The 15,385-nt window shown below is 43.3% G+C and overlaps 1 protein-coding gene and 1 long non-coding RNA gene across 5 annotated transcripts in view; one reads left to right on the forward strand and one right to left on the reverse strand.

Annotated features, from left to right (window-relative positions):
- CDH6 (cadherin 6) overlaps positions 1–15,385 on the forward strand; it is a 104,981-nt gene that overhangs the window by 14,924 nt on the left and 74,672 nt on the right. The window lies entirely within an intron of this gene.
- Positions 1–15,385, reverse strand: part of LOC106039921 (uncharacterized) — a 60,361-nt gene that overhangs the window by 3,498 nt on the left and 41,478 nt on the right. For both annotated transcript variants that reach the window (XR_010829498.1, XR_010829497.1), the window contains one exon: positions 2,571–2,689. This is a non-coding gene — a long non-coding RNA (uncharacterized lncRNA). The remainder of the gene's footprint in view (positions 1–2,570; positions 2,690–15,385) is intronic.

Genomic DNA, 15,385 nt, shown 5'->3' on the forward strand with positions numbered 1-15,385 from the left:
AAGGGACATTTTGATTGTCTGTGGGAGTTTATCTCTATCAGGAAAAACAAAACAAAGCAAAAAAAAAAAAAAACAGTTCTTTTGGGCATAGGAGTTTGCATTTTGACCTGTGTTCTGCTCAGGATGAGGAGCGTGTGATGACAGCCTGGCTCATGGTGCACCATTACCATGCAGGCCACTGGCACTTGAAAGCAAAACAGGACTGTCAAGGAAAGAAATGTAGAATGACACTTGTGGACCATATTAAATGGATTTATAAAGAATATATTTCCTTCTAACAGCCTTTAAAATGCTTTCTTTCTTTCTTTCTTTCTTTTTTTTTTTTTTTCAAAAAGAAAGAGAGAGACTCATAGCATTTGTCTTTTTCCCACAATGCTGTGGTTTGGTAGATGCCTCTGGGGGAGGGCTATGTGGGAACAGCACAGAACACTCTCCAAAAGCTTTTAACTAACGCTATTTGAAAAACATAATTCAGTGAGAGTGTTTAAAAGGCCTTGCAAGAGAAATTTTGTATCTTTACTTCACACCTCACCCTCACATGCCTGTCTCTTTCAATAAAACTATTACTCTGCCACTGGGAGCACCTGGCTTGCTGGCTGGTATCACACATCTTTCAGTATGTTGATATCCACATAGCTGGGATACCTCAGGGGATTGGCAAGCAGACGGGTTTTGAAAGCCCTCTACCTTCAAGGCCCTTGCTCAAAACCCAGCTAGAACAGATGCCAGCAGTCAAAAGCACCATCAGTACCACCTAATGGCTCTTCAGAGGACTGTGTAAGCAAAACAAGTAGTTTCATTCCCTTTCACAGAGGGAAAATAAATAGTGGGGGTTGTATTAACAGCATCATCTCTTGAGACCTTCAGTGGCACTGGCCCATGAGCCAGTGGCAGAAGTGGCACAGAGAGCAGCACTGCTAGCCAGCACCCAGGCACGGTCCCCGCAGAACAGGCGTGAGGCTCCTTGTCAAGCTGCAGAAACTTTCTTTGCTGCTGTTTATCCACTATCTGTTCTGTGGATAAATAAAGGTCTTCAGCCTCCACAGCTGTCAAGTGTCTACACTGCAAAAGGACTGCATCAGTAACAAGATTGAAAAAAAAAAAAAAAAAAAGAATAAATGCTCATCCCAGAGTAACTGATCTGCCATGGAGTCAGGCAAGGAAAGGATTCCTGAACCTCTGGACCCCTGTACAACACACTGAGTCACTCAGAGAGGCCATAGCTTTTGTTTTCTCATATCTGCAGAGAGCTACAGGCAGGGCAGCCTCTTATCTCAGGGTGGAATTAACTTTTCGCACACTCTAGTCATGCAGTGAAAGATCTGCAGTGATATACCTGATACATTCTGGCCACGTGTTTAAATTTTAAAACCTTGACTTGTAACATCTCCTGTGATGGAGGGGAAACAGAAAAGAGGGGACCACATACATCCACAGTACTGCAACTACCCACTAGAGAATAGTTTCTGAAAAGGAACCGGATAACTTAAGCTTGAAGTATCAGTGTCCTTCTTTTCATAAGTAATCCTTACTCATGCTGAGTTCAATTTTTTTTTTTACAAAGAGTATTGTATTACTAGCTTTTAAGGTCTTTGTACCCTGGAGCAGATCGTTTGCTCAATTACAGTGGAGAAGTTATTTCATGAAGCCAGTGATAACTCACTTAGATAGGAGTTTGCAAACCTGCACACTGGGGTTTGCAGAATCTGTATTTATGCTTTGTAGATGCGCACCTTAACAGAAACATAAGCTTGCAAAAGAGACCATGTGGCATACGTTCATAAATAGAATGGGTTTTATCCTCTTAGGAATAGATGTATATGAATCTAAAATGCATATAGCTGTTCATCTCACACAGACACCTTTTTCTTCCACTGAAGTCTAGGTTAGACATGAAATTCAGCCTGAAGTTTCGTTTCGTAAGACAGCCAAATCAGTATTCCTCCAAGGGAAAAACAAAACAGAAACATGAAAACTATAACACCTGAGGACATGATCTAGTTTTCAGTCATTTAGACAGTCTGGTCAAATGACAGGACCTACACTCACTCTTATTTACATTGAAATGTTGCTCTTCCCTCCCCACTGGAGATTCTGCCAGCATTTTCAATGAACTTCCACGAGTTTGAGAAGCTAAGATTTTACCCATTGATTTTAATGAAACTGTTTTCAGCTGATGTGAATGGTGGCAACAAATCAGACCTTTATATTTTAATTCTTGGTGGTGTTTGTTTCATTTCCAAATCCCCTGCGTGCACCATTTCTTATTGTCCACTCTAAGCATTCATTTTTCTTAAAGCTCTGAGTTGGTAAGATAAAGATATTATTATACACGGATTTTAATTTTCTCTAAAAAAAAAAAAAATCTAGCTCTTGGATATAAAGAAAGCTTTGAAAGCATAAACTCTACTGAGGGGTAAAGATAAAAGAATAATCATCTTAGCTATTTTCAAGTCAATCCAACTCAAGATTTATTTGGAGATGTGGGATTGGCAATACAGTTAATTTAATCGCAATAATTTATTACTTTCTTACTAACTAGTAATTTATTAAATCACCAGCAAACTTACCTCTCAGCTTTCTGGAGCAAGGCAGATTCCAGGGCTCCATCTCCCTGTTCCTATGGTCTCACTGGCTTCATCCGTGTATAATCTGGCCAAAGACATGCCGACTCCTTGGTCGCAAGCAGCTAAATAAACCAGAAATGTATTAAGTAAAGGTGAATGATAATGACTTAGCACTTACAGTGTTCCTTCGTGTCCAAGTGCTTCGCAAGCAGAAACTAATTACAATACGTTCGGTAGTAATGGTTCAGAGAGATACTAAATTGTGTTCTTACTGTAATAAATGGCTGTGCTGGGGTGGGAAATCACTAGATTACAAGACAGGAGGCAGCAGCTTTAGGATAATCCCTGTGTAACCTCATGCACCCAGGTCCCTCACTGGAGACAGCGCACATCTAGACTTCTGCACAAACACCTTGCTGTTTTTTGGGAGAGGTTTGCAGCTTGCCCATATTGTCCTTGCTTCAGCTGTACTGGTGCAAAGGGGCTGCAGGGCTGCCAGAACTTCTGCTGTTGTCTGTTCATGACCAGACACTGAAGAAGGGCTGGAAAAACACTTCTTAACTGCCACGGGTTTAAAGAAAGATGACTAACCCCTAAAGCATTTTCTGTTGAATATTGCAGAACAAGAAAGAAAAAAATCCCCTCTTTGCTGCTCTGCTGTAGCAGTCATCTTGTGTTTTCTCCTTGAAGTATGTGATGCCACAAAAAAATTAATTACTTTAGCAAAAAGAAATAGGATTGTAGGGGAAAAACAGATTTGTAATATTATCCTGATTATAGCTACAGGTAAGAGATAATCTCCTGCTTTCGCTTGTGCAGGAAAAGATACTTTGTCTTAGGAACTTACTCAAAAAAATCCATTTTTTATGAGGTGTCTAGCTATAAAGAAAAGGAAAAAGCATCATCTGTGGACTGTTGCATTTACTTATTTCTAGAAAAACTTTCAGGGGATAATTCACATTTCAACATCTTGTTCCTTATTAACTTCGGCCAATACCCCTTTCCAGTAATCCAGTCCACTGCATGGTGATGGCGAAAGCTCTCTAAGAGGCAAATTAATTGTGTAGGTTGTGCTTGTGCCTTGCTGAACTGAGCTCTCTCTGGACTCGGCGGGGCTGCCACAGAGCTGCTCCTCAGGGCTGCCAGGACGCCGACACTCAATCTCTTTAAAACAGAATCGTTCTGGATGAGAGGGGAGGTATTAACCAACAAAGTTTTAGACATTAAATGAACTTTGGAAACGAGCAGCACATTCTGTTGATTTGGCCAAGCTTCCACACAACTAAAGTTCATGGCATTTCTAAGCTTGCCCAGCACACATCATTGAAGGTAATTTTGGCTGAAGTGATCTTACGCGGCTTTTCCTTGGGAGGAATGGCATACAGACCAGCTTCCCTCTCCTCCTTCAGGCAGAGAAGTTCATAAAAAGATATGTAGCTAATAAATGGCAGTGGTGGAAACCCTAGTTACTGGCAATGTTCAGGGTTATGGAACAACCCCCACCTCAACTTTAGTTTCTCGACATTAAAAATTTATAGTGAAATACCAGCCCTGTAAAATCCATTGATTACTTGTTCTAATGCAAGAGAGAGGGCATTTCTGAACCTCTTCAATGTTTATAATACAGATTTAATGACGGTGGATGCTGCCAGTTTCATGGATGATAACAACCTGGGTTGTGCTCATTCGGCTGGTCCTTGCATAAGTGGCATTTGGTGGCAGTTTCCCCAGGCTAAGCTGCTGAACACCTTTTCCTCCTCTCAGCTTTCTAAAAATTAAGTGTAATTCAACCCTTGTGAAACTTAGCCTGCAGATTACAAGACAGCCATAATTTCAGTTGGTGCTGATTTAAAGAGGGGATTATTCTTTTTTAAGAAATAAAAAATTGTTCCTTTCTTTTCTCCTCAACCTACTCTACATTCAGTAAATCCTATAATGGGAATTCTGAAAGCAATTTTTACAGGTTTTACAACACAATTTTACAACAGACAGACATGCTCAACCCCCCCTCCTTATTTTTTTTTTTTTTTTGGCAAAACCTTCCTAAAACTGTATCTCTTTGACCTAAGATTTCATGGTTAGTAAAGCACTAAAAACATGGAAGATATAAGATTATTGGTAGAGTTCTCATAGCCCATGAGGTATTTAACTAGAAGAGATAGTTTATTTTCTAAAACGCTGTCTTAAGAAAACAATAGCAAACAGAAGGTGTTTACATTCAGAAGACTAGGGTAAAGCATTTATCAGAAGAAAAGCAACAAGACAGGGCTGAAAACAAACAAAGCAAAAAAAAACAAATCCCCAGCTATCCAAATAGGCTTTGGAAAATGGGAATGATTAAAAAAAATCTCTGATCAAAAAAACATCTGCATGCTAATCCTGGTGTTTTCAAGTGGAACAACAGAGTAAGAAAAAAAAAACACATATATTTAAGAAGAAATATGAGAAGCAAACAAAAAATAATTATGAATGGAAAAAAAACACATGAACAAGTAAGAAAAATATACAGAAAGAAACAGATTGAATCTGCGCGTTCTTTCACAATGGAGCTTTTGCTGGTGTAACTGCATATTCAGCAGTGTGAATATTATAATTAAAGAATGTCAGCTCAAGCAAAATGTTTTAAAATCTTCCTGTTAATAAACAGATAAACTGCTTAAAAATACTGATTATTTTAGGAAAAAGTGAAGTGCTGGATTTTTGTGCCTCGATTCCTTTCATCTGATACAACCCATTTAGATAGCAGATGTCTCTCCCAGGCAGTGTTTGATAGCGGTGCTGTTGATTTCGATACCAAGGTGATGAGAATATCTTCACGGGGCGGTTTGGCACCGTGGCGCAGATCCCAGCACTTGCTGGTACCTGTACCAGGGTCCAGCGCGGTGCTGGGCAGGGGTCCCACCAAAGCAGCCGAGCAGCACTAGCCCCGTGCCACCTCCAGGCTGATGAACGGTGCCTGTCAGCAGGATGAATTAGGCACGGTGCGGCGCGGTGCTGGGGCAGCAGCTGGGAGGGTTGGGGGCTCTGCACGTTGCAGCCCGCTGCACAGCCGCGTGCTGCGGACAGAGCTTGACCCCCAGCGAGGGCAAGCGGCAAGCACTAAGCGCTGCTTTATGCCAAGCTTGGACCCCAGCAGGAGCTCAGGAGACAGCTCTCGAGCGCTGTCAAACCTGAGTGCTAGTTCAAGGCAAAGCTCCTTCTTCTCTGGTGTTTGGAAAAAAAAATTCTCATTGAATTGCAACTAAACTTGCTGCTGCTTCTTATAATAGCAAGACGAAGTCATCAGTGTATTTAATAACAGTTGCAGTGGACTCCAGTTAGACCAGATGAGCCCAATCCTGCAAATACTTATGCCTGGGTGTATTTTTAGGGACACGAGTAGTCTCAAGCACTTACATGTGTAGCCACTCTGAGAATTTTGCTTATCATTCAGAAAGGCTTAAGGAAGATCCTATCATTGCATGTAATGATCTTAAGAAAGATTGTTATAACATACCTTGAAAACAACTCCTTTTTAGGTCTCTTTAAGATACTGTTCCAGCACAAATAACTCAAAGTTGGCTGAACCGTGAAAAATGGCAGCTGAAAAATAACCGCTGGTGTATATATTCGTCCTGGGCTCCCAGGAAAACATTTGTCATTTGGAAAGCCACTCTGAGCTTGTTTTTTCAGCGCCCGAAAGCATCAGAACATCTTAAGATTTTTGTCAGGCTCTGCCAGTGAGACTGTGGTGCACTTTTCCTCCCCATTACAGCCACGCTCTGCTTGGTGAGCAAGACAGTTTACCTGAGGTGTCATTACAAAGTGGGAGAAAATTGTGATCATAAATCATCAGTGTGAAAAATAAATGAAGCCTTTGGGATTGCGGGATTTTGTCCAAAGTTTTTGCCTTGCTATGAGCTATCCTGTAATCTAGTGCTAGATTTCTGTCTTTCTCAGTTGCTAAAGTGCTGCTCCACACTGCCAGGCTTCCAGAGGGTCACCATGGCAGTCAGACTGTCAACCCAACCCCGAAGAGCAAACAACAGCACAAGTAACAGTCTGGTTGTGAGTCTGTAAACATGACCTCATCCATTTCAGAGAAATTTTAACTTTCTTCCCCATTCGAGGCGCAAACTTCCAGCTCCAACTCCAACTGTTCAGATGCCAAAAACGTCAGACATTGTAAAATATAATTTTGAAAAATGTGGAGTAATAAAACACATAGCTGCAGCCTTTGTGAGATAGATGATTAGCTAATTTTGAGTCATTCAGAGACAAATCTAGATACGTTTCTCTCACTGTACACATTCAGCTGTGCTCTCTATCGCAGTCTCACAGAAAACGACCAAACTCTGGGACGCGGCAGATGAGCAGAAAGGAATTTGTTCCTCTGGGTTGCGCGGCACAGGACGTGAGGCAACATGAGGCACATCTAGACAAACAAAAGGCTTTGTGATTAACTAACGGCATTTCAGAAGAGCGGCGTTTAATAATGTCAATTCTCAATGTGATTTCATCCAGTTGCTGCCTCTCCATGCTATAGCAGTTTTATGTTTTGTTGTCACAGAGTCATTCACCTCTGCGTTCGGGGTCAATCTCTCTTCGTTGCACAGCCTGGCCATAACCGTGCAGTCGCTATTTCTTGCCGCACATTATTTTGTTTTAGGCCACTTAATTGGAAATAGTTAATTGGCCTTGGTGTCTTATGGCAGGGAAAATAACGCTCTTAAACTGTATTAAGCTCCCATAAATATTTCACTTCATGCTAATTTCCGTGCTTCCAGCTGAGCTGTTAAATGCGCTCAAAAGAAATAAAATTAAAAAAAAAGGAAAAAGTTTTTTTCTTTTTTTTTTAACTGTCACACTAAACACATGCCTAGAAAGCGGTGAGGTGCATGTAGCTTGCTGTAGCTGCCGCTTTGCGAAGCGCCTGCCAGCCACCGAGACCCCATTCCCCCTCCCGGCCGCCGGGAGCCCGCCTGAGGGGCCGTGGCCATGCAGCGCCGTGACCGTGCCAGGCCAGGCCGTGCCGTGCCGTGCCTCAGCCGGGCCTGCAGCGACCTCAAGCGGGGGCTGCCGGCAGCCGGGGCCGCCTCCGGGAGCCGCGGCCCAGCCCTGGGCTGGCGACCCCCGGCCGGGCACGGCCGTGGGCCCCCGGGCTCCCCGCCGGCTGCGGGGCTCCGTGCAGGCCGCAGGCGGGGGGCGGCCTCCCTGGCAAGCCCGGCCGTGCAGCCAGCACAAAGGCCGGCGGCAGCAACTTTCTCCAAGTTTTTCCTCATCCTTCTTTCCGTGTGGTTAACAAGGCAGTATGCTTTTATCTGCTGCTTCCCGCAGCTCCCAGTTTATAGCCCGCTGATGGCGTGTCAAACACCCAGATTCAGCATCACACGTGAAAGCACAGAGCTTAGTGACTCTCCCTCAACATCCCGTCCTTCCTTTATTTTTTACTATCCCCCAATAAAAGTCGTGAAGGAGCATGTTATCATACTCAGTACATTACACCTATGCTCAGAGTCACAGTGCAGTAATTCAGGCACCATTTTGCCCATCTTCTTATCTCTAAGGTGCTTTCTAATGGCTTGGTGAAGCACCCACACGGTTGAGTTGCGTTACTGGGGACTGCAAATGAGTTAAGGTGATGGCTTAATGAATGAAAACTCAGCTACCAAAAAGCTCAGCCTCCAGAAAGCTAGGTCACAGATATCAATCTTTAGCCTTAAATAAATCTGCTATTGTTAGTCCCTTTCCACAGTCTGACCCTATTTGCATTAGTGCAGATTGTCACTGTTCCTCCAGTATAAATCTGTCCTCAGCTTAAATTCAGCCCTGGAAGGCTTATCCCAAAATAGGTGAATTCACAGATTGAGCGAAGCTTTCCTAGCATTTATTCATTTATTTATTTAAATCACACCCTCTGCAGAGAATATAAGTCAGGGCTTGGTCTAAAATGTCCTTTATTGTCCTGGTGCATCCCTGCTGTGTTTAGCAGCTGGCACAACTTAAAATAGCCTTCAGGCTACTCTAAATATTGCCGAATTTCCTGGGAGCATAGCACTAGAAGGAATCTTTTGGGGCACTGAGTCCAGTTTTGCCATAATCACAAGTCTCCCCATAATAGACATCTAGTTTGCAGGAGTGCACAGCGCACTTCACCCTTTGCTACATCCTGTAGCCCACCTGAGACCTGAAGAACATGCAGAAGCAGCTTAAAAATGGCAAAACATCGCAGTAATGGAAAGGAAGAGATCAAGGGTATGATCTGGCAGAAACTGAGTGAGGACTAGTGGTGTATAAGAAGGACTTAAAGCCACCTTTAACCTTACCTTTACTCCCCAAGCTGCTCTAAAGCCACTGCTTGGAATGAATCACGCTCTCCTGTGCTCCCTTTGTGCAATGCCGACTTTGTAATCATTTCTAGAAGCACAAAGCATTGGCAGACAGATTCGTGGCACTCATTTTAAAGCCCGAATGCTTTGCAACTGCGTAGGAGTTTGTACCATATGGTTTCTGCTGGATCATGTAATGTCATACTGAGGAGTTGCGAGATGCGTGATAAAATAGTTTCACTTGATAGTGGCCAAAAGCAAGATATTGCTCATTGTGGTAATGTACTGCCCCAAGTCTTATGTCTTATGTCCCATTAATATATCCCCCTGTAAAATACAGGCTTTTACAACAAGTGAACACTGCTATACTATCTTTGTAATACACGAAAACAACAACTAAGGAATATATTGTCTCAGATTGGACCTTTTTTTTTTCTTACTTTCTAATTACATTTCCACACTAAACCAAAACATAACAAAACAAACAAATGAGTAAAACCAGCAGAGTTAATATCTTGATTGCTTTTTAGGGCCCACTAAAAAGGATTGTGATCCTGTCAGTCATTCTGGTTTCTTTCGATGAATAATTAAAACTCTGAACGTGAGATAGACTCGGAAATGATTTCCAGGAGCGTGAATTTTATTTGCCACTCCTCACCCCCCTGTTTTTTCCACTGTTTATTGGTTTGACAATTACAAGTTACTGCCCACCCAATAAATTGCTATGCGATACTGGACACTGTGGCAGGGCACCATGTTTCTCAAGAAAGGACTAATCTAAAAGCAATAATAATTGTTTTTCTTCAGAAGTCTAGCTGTTTTCAGTAGTCTGGAAAAGTCTATCTATGTCCTAATTTCCCAGTACAGTTCGGTGCTGCAGCTGAGCCAAAAGAGGCATATCATGTTTAAGAGCACTAATAAGAATATGTCCAAGAAAACAGTCTTATCAGGGCACACACAGTTGTTAGAACAAGTGATAGCAAGGGAAGGATCTTGAAATCTTCTCATGTATGAAACACAGCAGGCAGAAGGTCTTACGGAAAGACTCAAAATATCTGCTAACAGTATCTATGACATGCAAAAATCCTGCCCCTGCTTCCATTTCCTCCTCTCCCTCACTCACATGCAATATGTTGCAAGGGTGCAAGTGTGAAAAAGCACGCATACAGAGTTACATGTAGGCAGCGCGGAGACTCCTGTCATTTTTCCTGCTGTGTATATTTATTTTTGATGGCCAAACATCATTATTTGCTGTTATCATGGAATGAACTGGGCAGAAGGATTTGCACCTGGCACGTTACTGATTGCCCCAAAATCTTGCAAAGGTATCAGAAATTAGGATATCGCTTCAGATAGATAACCGGGACCTAATTTTAATTGTAATTTGAATTTAGTTTACCACCTTGCTTACATTACACTGAAAGCTCTTCTTATACACACTCTAATATAGCCATATTCTGGCAATCACCATTCATTCAAACAAAACCTTGTAAAAATCTACTTTACATAAGGATATGAATCATTTCTGACTTGTTGACTTCTGTAATAAAGCAACAGATCTTGCACCGCATTGTTTGTTGTGAGGGGAGGGAGTAGGCTGGTGGGATTTTGTTTGGAGTATTCTGACAAGCGTACAATGTTTCACGTGTTCTATGGGCTTGACTTGTCTTGCATATTTGTGCAACACTGTGGGATCAGCAGAAACAAACATCTTTTGTCAGGTGTCTCTGATTTATCAGCCCTCATTCACGTTTGTTGTAATTCTTGCTACCTTCTGCCCCACGTTATGGCTGCTTTGCAGTATGCCCCACAACACAAGCTTTGTGGTCCACTCCCAGAAGGAATAAATACCGAGGAGAGGAAATGTTTTTTCATGCAACATGAAACTGTTGTACTTCAGGAGCCACTGCAATACATAATCCTGCTAAACCCGATTTCAGTAACATCCAAAAGGGAACTGGAGATGTGTGTGGCCAGAAACACTTGTCTGTGAATGAGAATGGTCCAAGGTCCCCACAGCTGCTTTTGGAAAAGCCATAAATACCTCAGATCTTCCGAGTTCAGAGCAGTCTCTTAACTACACCAAACCAGGATCACCACACGGAAAGCAGATCACCCCCACACCAGCCTGTTGCTGGGATCTGTGACCACTCCTTTACTGCACCCAGTGCTGGCCACCTTCAAAGGAGTGACAACAGTCCAGATCTGCCACGTGTTTGTTCTCATAAAACAAAATGGCTTTCATCCTATGTTCCATATATTCTTCTGGCGTTTGCATCAGGAGTTCAAATTCTGACTCAGGCTGAGCTCTGCTGTAATAAAATACCTGTGGCCTGGCAGTGTTATGATGCCCAATCTTTTAATGCACCAGCTAGAAGAGACAGAAGAACACAGATGTAGCAAATGCCACTGCATAGTATGCTCTCTCCAGTTACCTGGAGGCGTTGTGCTGTACAAAAGCATAATGTCATCAAGCACTTGGGTGATTCAGCTCCTCCCCATCCTCAGTACTACCTTGTAAGAGGTATAATTGAGCTCTTTTTTCTGTTCTTTTCAGATTTTTTTTTTCTATGTGTTTTTGTAAAGTCAAACAAATAGGAAAATTAATGACAGCACATGAGTGCACCACAGAATAATGCTACTTAAGGACTGCTGTGCCCTTGGCTCCAATTAACCTTAGTGTTCGTTATAGGTTGCAGCCAGCTGCATCAATCACAGTTACTTCGGTTGGGGGGAAAAATATAAAAAATCCATCATTATTGCAGCCACACACAGATAGATACATTATTTTCCTAAAGTATCATAATCCTCCACTTACCAAAGAGGGCCTGTGATAGCTGGGAGGAGATGAAACTCGATTTTCCTTTCACATCTGCTTGATCCTTTCGTATAATCAGCACCGCATGCACCAGGCAAGGTCACAAACTATGGCAATGTTCATCACAACATGCAATCTCCCCATTCTAGTGCCATTAACTGCTCAGCAACCTCTCCTTCTCCATCCCACTGTTTTTAATCTCCTAGAGCACTTCAGAGCAGGAATGGGAGAGCTCGCCTTGCAGACCCGTTTCCAAGATCGCTGTCACAAACCACACTTTGAGAAAGAGTCAGCAGTGAACCACTATCCCATTTGTTTCAGTGCAATAAGATAAAGAACATCACAGTGAGATTTAATTTCAGGTTTGCTGGCCAGCACCTGCATCTAGGAAGTAATTCTGACACCACCACTGTTATAGGACTGCAGTATCTCCTCTGAGTAACATCCTGAAAGTTTGTAGAGACCCGTAGCTGATCTAGAGACAGTGGGACCAAAAACATGGTTCATTTTCTTCCTTTTATTTTTTAAAAGGGTAGAAAGTCAGTAGTACCCTCTGTTATGAAGGCAATTATTTGCAGAAAGATGCAGTCAACTTTACACTGATTTTCTGAAGGCCTATTTGCTTAACCTGCATAGTTTGGGCTGAAGTTTTGTTCAAAGCCCATAGCTGCTTGAACCAGAAATTAAAGCAGAACATGCATCGCCTGAGGCGAGGGTAGGAGGTTCTGGTGAACCCCACCTCGCACTATTTCACATGGCCCTAGTGTTGCTGCAGATGCTTTCTTTATAAAAGCAGACCTTTCCCAAGACACCTCCCTGCAGACCAGCTGGGTCAGGCACACATCTCTTGGCTTTGTTGACTACTAAAGGGCCTCTTTCCCTGACACTGGCCGGGCTCTTCTTCCCCACCCCACTCACAACTCTTCTTCCACATGGGTCCCTCCCCACCCCACTCACAAGGCAGCACCTTGGCACTGTGTTGCTTCAGCATCCCTGGGGAAAGGTTTGCCTCACGCGACGGTTAGGGCACCCAAATGTTAGCTTCTTACTTTGAGGCTGCCCTCAGCTCTAACGAGGCGAGGTAAAAGCAAGAAGTCTTACGACATAGACGAGGCAGGCCACAGGTGCACCAAAGCGAAAAGGTAACCGAGTCCCTGTCTTCCAAGCAGCAACATCAGCTCTAAATAGCTCACTCTGTATGCATCCAGCTGACGAGCTGACAGATACTTCACAGCCCTCTGGCTGAGGATTTGGTTCTTATGCAAACCTATGACTTCAGATTGCATTCATGCAAGAGGATCCGGGATTTTTATAGAACCAGATGCATCTTTTGGCAGGAGGTGTATATGCGTGTGTGTGTGCAGAGTGGGGGGCATATTCAAATTCAAATTCTCCTATCCCTTCTCTCTCCCTGCAAGGGAAATTGTTAACTCAGGAAGACATTTATGTTACCAGACAATTGTTTGCTTTTCCCAGTCTCACAAAGGCTTGGTACTTTGGGAAAGGCAAGGTGCAGGGGTTTCCAGCGTCGATGATAGAGAGTCGCCTCACGCCTGATCTGCCAGCACGCTGTAAGAGAAAATGTTCTTCTCCGTTTGGCAAAGGGGAAGTCTCAGTGCGAAACTTCCTACACAGAGCCTTCCATCACACTTACAGATGTGTTGCTGGAGGAAAACCGAGGCTGCCCCAAACTTGCTAAACAATCAGAGAAGTTTGTTCACCTTCTTCCCTAACCAAAATGCCTGTTTGGAAGGAGTAAGTTAAATAAACTTGCTGGAAACATAAAACCATTTATTTCAATGAGAGATAAGATGCAAAAATCCATTCCTCACCTGTCTGTAATCCCTACTGTTTTATGTGTATTGAAAAAGTACTTCCATCAGCATGATGCCAGCCCATCATTTCTTAGATAATGATCAAAATTTTCTCTGTAATGCTCTGCTGCTTAGGCCTCAATTCAGCAAAGCATTCAAGTACATCTTTATCTTTAGGTCTGGTAGCAGTCTTCAGTGAAAGTATACAGCTCGGAAGTAAAGTGCTCTGCTAAATTGGGTCCTTCACAGGACTAAAGTGAAAGCTCACATGAGAGCAAAGCAGCATTGCTTTCCTTCCAGTTACACTTGTTTTATTCACTTGCTCTTGCTGTGTACAGCTGTGGATTGCTGGCAGTGTGTTTGGATGGAATTTGAGGGATTCACAGCTTCAAAGATGAGATGTGCCAGCCTTTAAAACAAGCTTGTATAAACACAGGAAACAAAAGCATCCATGTAAACAAAGGGAGGCAATGCATATATTCACACCTGAGCAAACACACACACTTCTGCATGCAGCCCCTACCAGCAGTGCTCCAGCAGGTTAGATAACACTCCCTGTTTCAGCAGACGTAGCTCTCATTTCTGGTGTTGCTTTTCTCTTTGCTTCGTGATCAGAGAAGCACCGGGGCCAAGCCTGCTGCTTTTGCAGCACACTGTAAAATGTATGAAGAGGTTTCAAAACAACTGACAGTGTCTCGTCTACAGTGAACTAGCATTAGGTATATGCTCTGGGGATGTAGCAGTCTACATATCATTGGATCTCTACCTTATACTTTTCCTTGTCTTGCTGAGATTTTATGGGGAGGCAGATGTTGCTTTGTTTTTGAAAAGACAGTAAGGTTTTAAAGCATATCCTCTAATTCAAAAGGCTTGTGTAATCATAGAGATCAAGGGATTGGGAAAAGAAGAAACCCTTACATTGCAAATACTGAGCATTTCTGAACTCCCTGCCACAACAGAACCACCAGATATCCCAGTACTTCAGGGGGAGCAAGCTGCTTCCCCATAGCCTTTACTGCCTTGTCTCCTGTCCTGCCCTGCCCCTACCTATGCCAAGAAGCCGCACCATCTCCATGGGTGGCCTGAAGCGAGCCAGATTTTATCCCCGCTTCATTATGGATGGGCACATGCATGGCCCCACAGAGGTGTTCACCTTTTGAGGGCTGTCCTGGACCCCTCTCAGTACCAGGTAAATAATGACCCTGGACACACATGCGGACCTCTCGTGTGTGAGCACACTCAGCCGGATGGTACGCTAGGATGGCACACCTCTGGATTATTCAGGCTCGCTGTCAAACCTTCAGAGATGTACAGGGTTGCTTCTTCTACAGCCCCAAATCCCATTTGCTTCAATTCTATGAGAGGTAGAAATGTTCGGCACTGATCACAGTTGGCTCAGGCTTGACACAATCTTCTGAGATTTACAAAGATACAATGTTAGTTCAAGAGACTTGCAAAAGCCCCTGAGGGAGCTCATCCATGGGAGCGAGATGCCTTCTCGGGATGCACAGAAGTCAGCCTGGTGCCTAATTCCCATTAAGTTAACTCACGCAAGTATTTTTGTAAGTCCCTCTTGGCACTAATCCCTCTTGGCTTCCCTTCCCTCTTCTCCTTCCCCCTTCAATCTTTTAAATAAAGACAGCACTTAGCATAAAGAAGTGTTGCGAGGCTCCACTCAGTGCCTTTAAAGTGCTTTTCAACTCCTCTGGCAGAAGTGTCTAAGTGTGGAGTATGCAGTGAAACTGGAAAAAGTGGGGATTTTAATGGAGATGATGTGCAGGCTCCTTTCTATCAAATACATTCATCTCAAATTTCTCTGGTGTCAACGTCACACGGCTAAAAGAAGGTGCCGAATCCCCAGGGCTCTCCGTGCCTTTC

This window comes from Anser cygnoides, chromosome 2, assembly GCF_040182565.1.
Source record: "Anser cygnoides isolate HZ-2024a breed goose chromosome 2, Taihu_goose_T2T_genome, whole genome shotgun sequence".
NCBI classification, from domain to species: domain Eukaryota; kingdom Metazoa; phylum Chordata; class Aves; order Anseriformes; family Anatidae; genus Anser; species Anser cygnoides.